The 7,934-nt window shown below is 39.0% G+C and overlaps 1 long non-coding RNA gene across 1 annotated transcript; it reads right to left on the bottom strand.

The window, feature by feature from the left end:
- Nucleotides 1–500: 500 nt before the first annotated feature.
- LOC138132839 (uncharacterized) lies at nucleotides 501–2,097 on the bottom strand. Its single transcript, XR_011160196.1, has 2 exons — nucleotides 1,207–2,097; nucleotides 501–810 (listed from the first exon to the last, which is right to left on the bottom strand). It is a non-coding gene; the product is annotated as an uncharacterized lncRNA (long non-coding RNA).
- Between the last annotated feature and the right edge of the window lie 5,837 nt (nucleotides 2,098–7,934).

Genomic DNA, 7,934 nt, shown 5'->3' with positions numbered 1-7,934 from the left:
TATAAAATTGTTCGATTTCTAGTTGTGTACAAGTTTAAATAGATTATTGTATGAATAATCTATTGGGAAATTCGTCGAAATATCGTATTTCTTCAGTAAAGCTGTGATAATAGATAATGTAAATAGTTTATCAACCCAAAATATGTAAATCAAATACGAGAGTGATAGATTTGGTACGAAAATAAATAATCCCAATAGAAAAACAAGAACATCGTACGTTGTATCCGGAATAAAATAAATATAATAATAATAATGATGATAATAATCTGATGTTTGCATCAAGTATGCTGGATTCAAATTGTTTTCTAATTTCAAATTCAGACAACGTTTCGATTATACTTATGTAAAAACATATGCAGATGACTTTTTTGACCGCGACCAGAATTATTTTCGATTTTCTGTTTTTAGAACTTATCACATTTTAAACGGCTAAAGTGCGACTAATTTTCGTAAAATAAAAATGCAACAATGCGACTGGAAAGAGAATAATAACAATGAAGTGTTGAAAGGAAAACAACTCGGTTTTATTTAGCTGGTAAATGTGGTATGTATTATATTTGAAGAGAGCAAAATCACTGAAAACTATCAGTTCTGGTGTCATTTTTGTCGAAAACGTCAATAATCAGTGGTGCCAACTTGAAACAACACCGCCTGCGTCGATATTTTGTTGTTGGTGATAAATTAAAGCTTTTAATTCGTTAATCTCGAGTAATGGAAGAATTCGATGAAACACGTTGTCCACGTCCTTCGTTAAATAAGACATTTTTCCGGTAAATATTCAGGAGAGTAACCTCGACTCCGTTGAGAAATCTGAAATTGAGACAGAGAACAAATAATAAGAAAATAAAAAGTTCTGCTTCATTTGCTCGACACACAAGTCTCGTTTGGTAAAACGTTTTACAAAACACAACACTAACACTGAAATCGAACAATTTTAGTTTAATTTGCAGCAGTTACAACGCACAAATGTCAGTAGACAGTGATGCCGACCAGATGTATCATGGCCTACTACAGTTTTTTGTGTCAGAGGGTAATAATGAGTTCGATGGAATGCGTATTTTGAAAATTTGAATTTCTCATCAACAACACGATTATCACCTCGTAATTAACATGCCAGCGGTTTTACCTGAAAAAATAAAACCGCTACTAATTGCGACTGCACTTGTGTTTTTGTTTTGGTAATTAAATAATTATTCTACCACTTACCTTAAAAAAGACGTTACTGTTTTGGTCTTGAAGGAGATAACATCGAATACCGGAAACGTGTCGAGTAAAAGGAAATATTTGATTAAAAGCGATAATTTTTGCTCGATTTTTCGAGTCGGTGGGACTAATGTCAACAAAAAAGTGGTGCCAACCTGATTCAGCACGGCCTACCTCGATCGACCAGGACATCGACGCTCGATAAATTAATCAAGTTTGATTAATAAATAGCACGAAAATTACAACAATCTGATTCATTCCTCGTTTTGGACGGTGCGTAATTATCACTTCCCACGCTGTTACAAAAAAGCTTTTTGTTATTTATATGGGACGGTAACCTCAATCGCGTAAATCCCGAGACGCGACGACAAAGACGGAAAAAATTAAAACTGGTATTAACTTATTGTACATATTAAAATGTGCATTATTCATCGCACACCCCGAGAACCCACTGGTTTTTATCGAGACGCACCGAAATTGTTGTTAATAATTACGCCGCACAAATGTCAACAATCGCTGATACCAACTGTACCACGGCCTGCTCTAATTATCGATTTGGGGGGTGCGATAAATAAATTTGAAGAGAAGCTCCACCAGAACTTCCGTTTTGTTTTTATTTGGTCAGTCGGATCGTTATTCTTTCGTTTACCTCTAAAAAGATGTTTCAGTGTGTATTAAAGGGGTTAACACCGAACACGGTAAAAATCTGGAACCGCGACAGGAAACACAGACACAAAAAGACGTTTACCTTCCCACTACACGTCGTGAGTTAGCGGTAATTAAATTCACACTCGGTCCGCAGAAGTGTCCAATAAATCGACATTTTTCACAAAAATCAATATTTCTCGATGAATTTTTGACAGTGTGGAAATGTCACAGTTATGCCAACTTGATACGTCATGGCCCACTCGATTTGTTTCGCTGGGTTAAAAATTTCCAATTACTTACGGAGTTAGTGCTAGAAATGAATGGAAACGTTATTGTAGGGTTAGGTATTTAATAGAAGACGTTGTTTGTTGGTGGGATTAGCGGTAAAGTGTGCAAGGAAATAAAAAGATTTTGGAAAAGGAAATTGGTTGTCACCTGTCATTTGTGGGTTGGGAAAAAACAAAATTAAGAGCGGGTAATTTGAATTATGACATAATGATGGAGATGATTGAGTAGCGTCTGCGGTGTTTGATCAGTTCGGGGTAATCATGTGCTAAATGTCTCCTGGTGATATTACGATGATCGTAGATGAGGCTCACGATGAGAATTTCATCTCCAGACATGTAAACACCGGATTATTTAATTATACAACTTTTTCCACAGTTTGTATACACTATTTACCCGGCAGGCAGGGTGGGAACCAAATAAAATTTATATAATGGTGCTATTTTACGACGCCCCCTAAAACATGGGAAAATTTAGGAGAAAAATCCCGAAGGGCGTTGTTCGGCGGCGTTTTGATCGCGCTGTACACGTATTCTTGGAAGTCGTTCATTCATAAGAAGCCGGCAAAAGCGGCGACGAAGAGAGCCCCAGCGCTCCCAGCGAGAGGGACCAAGACGGCGACACCGACAAAAACATCTCTCGTGAAGTTCACAGCGACCCAGACAATTACTGCTCATCTCTTGCGGGCGGCGATGGCGCCCGAGAGCCACGTTTTCGGTATTGTTTGTCGAACGGGGCCTCCGGGCGCGGTATAATCATATTTCATCTTTGGGGGCTCGCTGGGGCCTCCGGAACCTTGAACCAGTTCGGTCGCCGCGAAAAAATCGGACCAACAGGCCCAGATCTAACAACAAAACAGTTCTGGTGTTCTCGTCTCGGAGATGCTGAGAGACGGTTTATGGGTTTCAGCAAGGTCGAGTGTTTTGTCTTCAATTGGGAGTTTTTTCGCGGCACCAGCTCCAGATTGTCGGAAGGAATGCGGTAATAAAATTATAGCTGAGATAGTCGATAACATTTCGCGCTGCTGCTGCTGCTTTAATATTTCAGGTTTCAGGTCATCTAAAACAATGATTCGATACGATTTTATGTTGCTTTTACACGCTGCTTCAGGCTTCAGGTATTTATTATCCTACACATACCTATGTTTCATCCAAAACGCCACAGTTCATAACACACTATTGCCATACCAGGGGAAATAATCGTGATTGTATTATCGGACAAATTGCAAAAGCGTTTTTCTCATTTCCACCGACGGCTCTCACGGTGGCTCAGATACGCGACAAAGGCTCCTTATTTAACACCACATCACGCGCATTTCTCACCTTCAAGGGAAGAAGCTCTTTCAGGCAACCGAAAAATACAGAGTTTTTTTCAAAAACCTCCATTTCCTTGCTCTGAGAACAATCACGATCCGACTTGAAGCGGGAGACCGGAATTTGAAACATTATTGACCGTGTGGGCCGTAATGCGCCAACGGTGTTAAGGTGTTTGTTGGTTCAGATGATCCGAGGATTCCGAAGAAATCCATGAGAATGGTCAAGGAAAACATTCTCGGGGGACCACACCGCTCTTTCACACAGCAACGTCTTAATCAGACCATTCGAGCCCAGCAACCAAATTACATTTTTACAGTGTGCAGCAAATAATTGACTTTCCCAAAACATTATTGTGTTTTAATTTAAGATAAACCTTGATCGCACAAACATAAAGAAAAAGCAAAAGATTGGAATAAAAGGGTCGCAAAGCTTTGTTGGAACTTGGAATTAGTTCCAAACGACGTTGCTCCTCTAATGTATCATCGACATCGAACAAAAATCGTAAAATTGATAATGTTAACACAACAACAGATAACGCACCAAGTTTTGAGAATTTCCAAAAACGAAAAAACTTTTCGAGCATTCGTTCCAGGCGCAAGACAATCAACAAAAATATAACAAGAAATTTGAATTAAAATGAAAATGTGGTTCTCTGAATTCTAACCTCATTTCAGTCGACCATAGAAAACGACCTTGTGAGGTTGTTTTAATCTTGATTATTTTTCGACGCAAAAAGCACGAAAACATTATCTAAGGCGGATATCTATCACTATCTCGAGACAAAAATATGAATTTACATTATTTTATACAGTAATATCCAAAGCATTAAACATTTTTAAAACAAATTTGATGTCTAGCTTCGGAGTAATAGATCGATACAGTTAAAACTGTGGTTAATGGAAAAACTCATAGAACTTCACTGAAATATCTTATTTTTTCAAAATTTACTCACAACAGATGACACGAAAATTTTAAGAAGTGAAGTTTGGCATCCTTGCTTTCATTGATAACGCGAAAATCTATTTTTGTTGGATTCACGGGCGTTGTATTTCCGCTTTACTATTTTTACTTTTGTAAATCTTCGGTTACGCGGAAATTGTACATTTTTTAAATCTATTTCTTCGAACATTTCTTACGATGTGACGTTGTCAACGGCTGTTACTCGCGGTCGTGCAATGTTGCCATATCTATTTCATGTAAATCAACTTTACTCGCTCATTTATAATTTTTAATTTTCAGCGATTTAAATATTTAAAAATGCATTCAAGGGTCTGCAGCATTGTTACCGTGTAAATAAAATGAGTATTTAAAGGTTCATACAATTTTTTCTTCCAACAGAAAAACATAAATATGAAGCCGGAACCGGAACGTTATAGATATGAATTGGGGACTTGTCGTTAAGTTGGCACTACCAGCAAAAGTAACTAGGCGCGCCAATAAGGTATTTGGAATTTATGACAGATCTCACTAACGTACAGTTCATTTTAAATTATAGAGTACACCTGAAAAATCAAGAAGTCGATTTATTACAGTTTTTTCCACATGTAAATTAGCCTTTTTGAAATTTGAACGTCATATTTTTGAATAGGTTACGTAAGTTTGACAGCATAAAACGTCCCAGATCTTGAAATTAACTGTACAGTTCAATCATAACTTTTAAGCGGCCTTGAGTTTGACAATTCACATCCAAAACGTTTTTGCTTTACTTACTTACATTTATACCGGGTGACTTTTAATGACTGAGACAAATTTAGTGGGTTGACACTCCGGAATAATTGGTACACCTGGTCATTTGCCAATGAGTTGTTTGTTGATTTGCTTTCTCAATTAATATATGATAATGTATAATGATTTATTTTGGCTTTTGAACTGTCATATTTGAATCTGACATTCAAGTGTGCCAACATAAAATCGTAAATGTGTTACCAACCGAATAAAAATAATTTCAGTCATTAAAAATCACCCGGTAGGTAAATGAAATATAGTTTATTAGTTTTATCTAAATCCTAAACCTATTTTCCACTCAAAGAAGACGAAAACATCATTTAAGGTATATCGATTACTACCCCAAGATAAAAATGTAATTTTTATAATTGCAATGGGTCCAGTCCACTTAGGCTTAGGGCCAGTTTATAGAAAGAGAATTAAATTGTAATGCGCGATTAACACATGTATCTGAAACTTTGATTGGTTCAATCTAATCACGTGTTCAGTTAACCTCGCATTTGATTACAGTTAACTTAATTTCGCTTCTGTAAACTGGTCCTAAATGTTTTAAAATCGTTAGAAACGTTTAGTTTCGTAGTAATAAATCAATCAAGTTAAAAGTTTGAGGAGGTTAACGGAGAAACTCACTGAAACCTTACATGTTTACAAAATTCAACCACAATAAATCTAAGATAAAAATTTCTTAACACCAAATGTGGCAACGTCGCGTTCACTCGACACTAAAATCTTTTCTTCTCTTGTTGAGTTACTTGTCTTGGTTTTCCACTTCACTACTTTTTGTCTTTCAAATCTTCCACATCGTCTCGAAATTGTTCATTTTTTGGATCCATTTGTTCAAATACATTTTCCGATTTGACGTTGTCAACAACTTTTAATCATTCATATCTACTTGACATAACTGTCTCTAATCAAATTATTTACAATTTAAAAATACAATCGTAAGTCGTGCAATCATCAAATAAATAAAAATAAGCGTTTCAATGTTTGCATAATCATAATATGCAAAAAGTGAGGTTAGATTTAATGTGTGATTAATGCATAACAAAGTTTTCTTATGGGTGACAAGACGGTAGAGCTCGGTGGCCATTCCGTCAATTCCCGAAATATTGTCTTTCATTTGCTCGTCGAACAGTTCCAAGTAATAGAGTAAAATGCGACGTTTCGATGACGATAATTTAATACATATATTATTTCGAGTGTAAATGAGGCATTTAAAGGGACAAAACAACGAAAGTAACGTTTAAAAAACCGATAGCACTGTTACGTTGTAAATTTTAATCACAAATTTTTGTTGTTAAAGTCGCCAGAGACATCCGGTATATACGGCGACGTCTAGATATTCAGTTCACTGATGCGTTGGTTTAATAATAAATGCGCGTATACAAATGATAAATATGTAAATTGCCACTATTATTACATGTTTACCTAGAGATATTTTTTACAAAAATTTATTCAGCTTTACAGTTATGTCTACACACTAGTTAATTAAACAGTAGTGGCGGTATAACGAGCAACGTTATTTTTCCACGAAATGGCCACCTTACAGTCCAGACTTGACCCTAGAAATCGTAGACGCTAGAAGCATGTTTCGTATGACGTAACGAAAGCTCAAGCAAAATTCTTGTTTAAAAATCGAAGGCGAAACCGTTGGTCGGGACCAGTTCCGATTCACTTTCAATTTTCGCATCGTCGATGAAAAGTGGAAGATTGGGTCTGTTGTGGGAGTGGAAAACGGAGCTGGTGTCTTATGTAATCCGGTGCCGCCAAAAAGCGCTGTAGGTGTTCCGTACGCGAATTTTTCCCATGTTAGGTGTAGGCCGAAGGCCGCTCCGGAGGTGGGCGAATCGTGATGAATGGCCCCCCGGACGAATTTTCAGGGGACGGTCGCGATTGGTTCGACTTTCCGCCGTCCCCGAGAACCTTGGCGCGTCGAAAAAACCACATTCATCACGGCGGCGCTGCCTAATGACCGCAATAATTCATAAACCCATCCATATTATAAATTTGTCGCCTCGGGAAGGCCCCACGCAGAGGCCTCTTCACAGAGGCGCAGCCGGTATCGCCGGCCCGTTTTTATCGGCCTGAAAGGAAATACCACTGCGAAAACTGGCATCGCACCAGGCCGTAACGTCTACTTCCGGTCGATCTGGGTCAAAACCGCAACAGGTGCCGCCGAAAGCGCGGCCTTGGCGGCGGCGGATCCCGCAACATTCCGATTGGCGGGTTCGACGCGCATCGGCCGGGGGCGGCGGCGAGACGGACGCGCCGCGTTCGAACGACCAGAATGATTAGTGAAATCTGGTAACAGCTGATTGTGTTATCGTCTGCAGAATGCGCGTAGTGGGAGCGCCGTTTCCCACGCCACGAGTCGTGACAAGGACGAAGACTTGTAGAATGTATTCAGCAGGGCGGAGGGTAACAGGTCGGGACGACGGCGGACTTGGAAGCCCTCCAGCTAGCCGCAGACCAACGGCCAGGTCGACAGACTTCCTTTTCGAAAACGAGCCTTTGACGGACGCGCTGGGGCACTCGCGGACCGCTCGACCGTCAAACCGCTACAAAATTAAAAAACAACCGCCGGCTTGCACACCACAATGAACTTCTTTCTACTCACCGCGCCGCCGTTCGAGCTGTCAAAATTCTAACCTGACATTTTCAATTTCTCATCCAGACGCTCTTCTACAACTTGTACTCCACTTTTAAAGTGACAACGCGCTTATCTTCGATTTGTCTTGCTTTTTACCCAAAGAAATC

The sequence above is a fragment of the Tenebrio molitor genome, chromosome 6 (assembly GCF_963966145.1).
Source record: "Tenebrio molitor chromosome 6, icTenMoli1.1, whole genome shotgun sequence".
NCBI lineage: Eukaryota > Metazoa > Arthropoda > Insecta > Coleoptera > Tenebrionidae > Tenebrio > Tenebrio molitor.
Note: the sequence above shows the minus strand (reverse complement) of the source record. Positions and strands in the feature narration are given on the sequence as shown.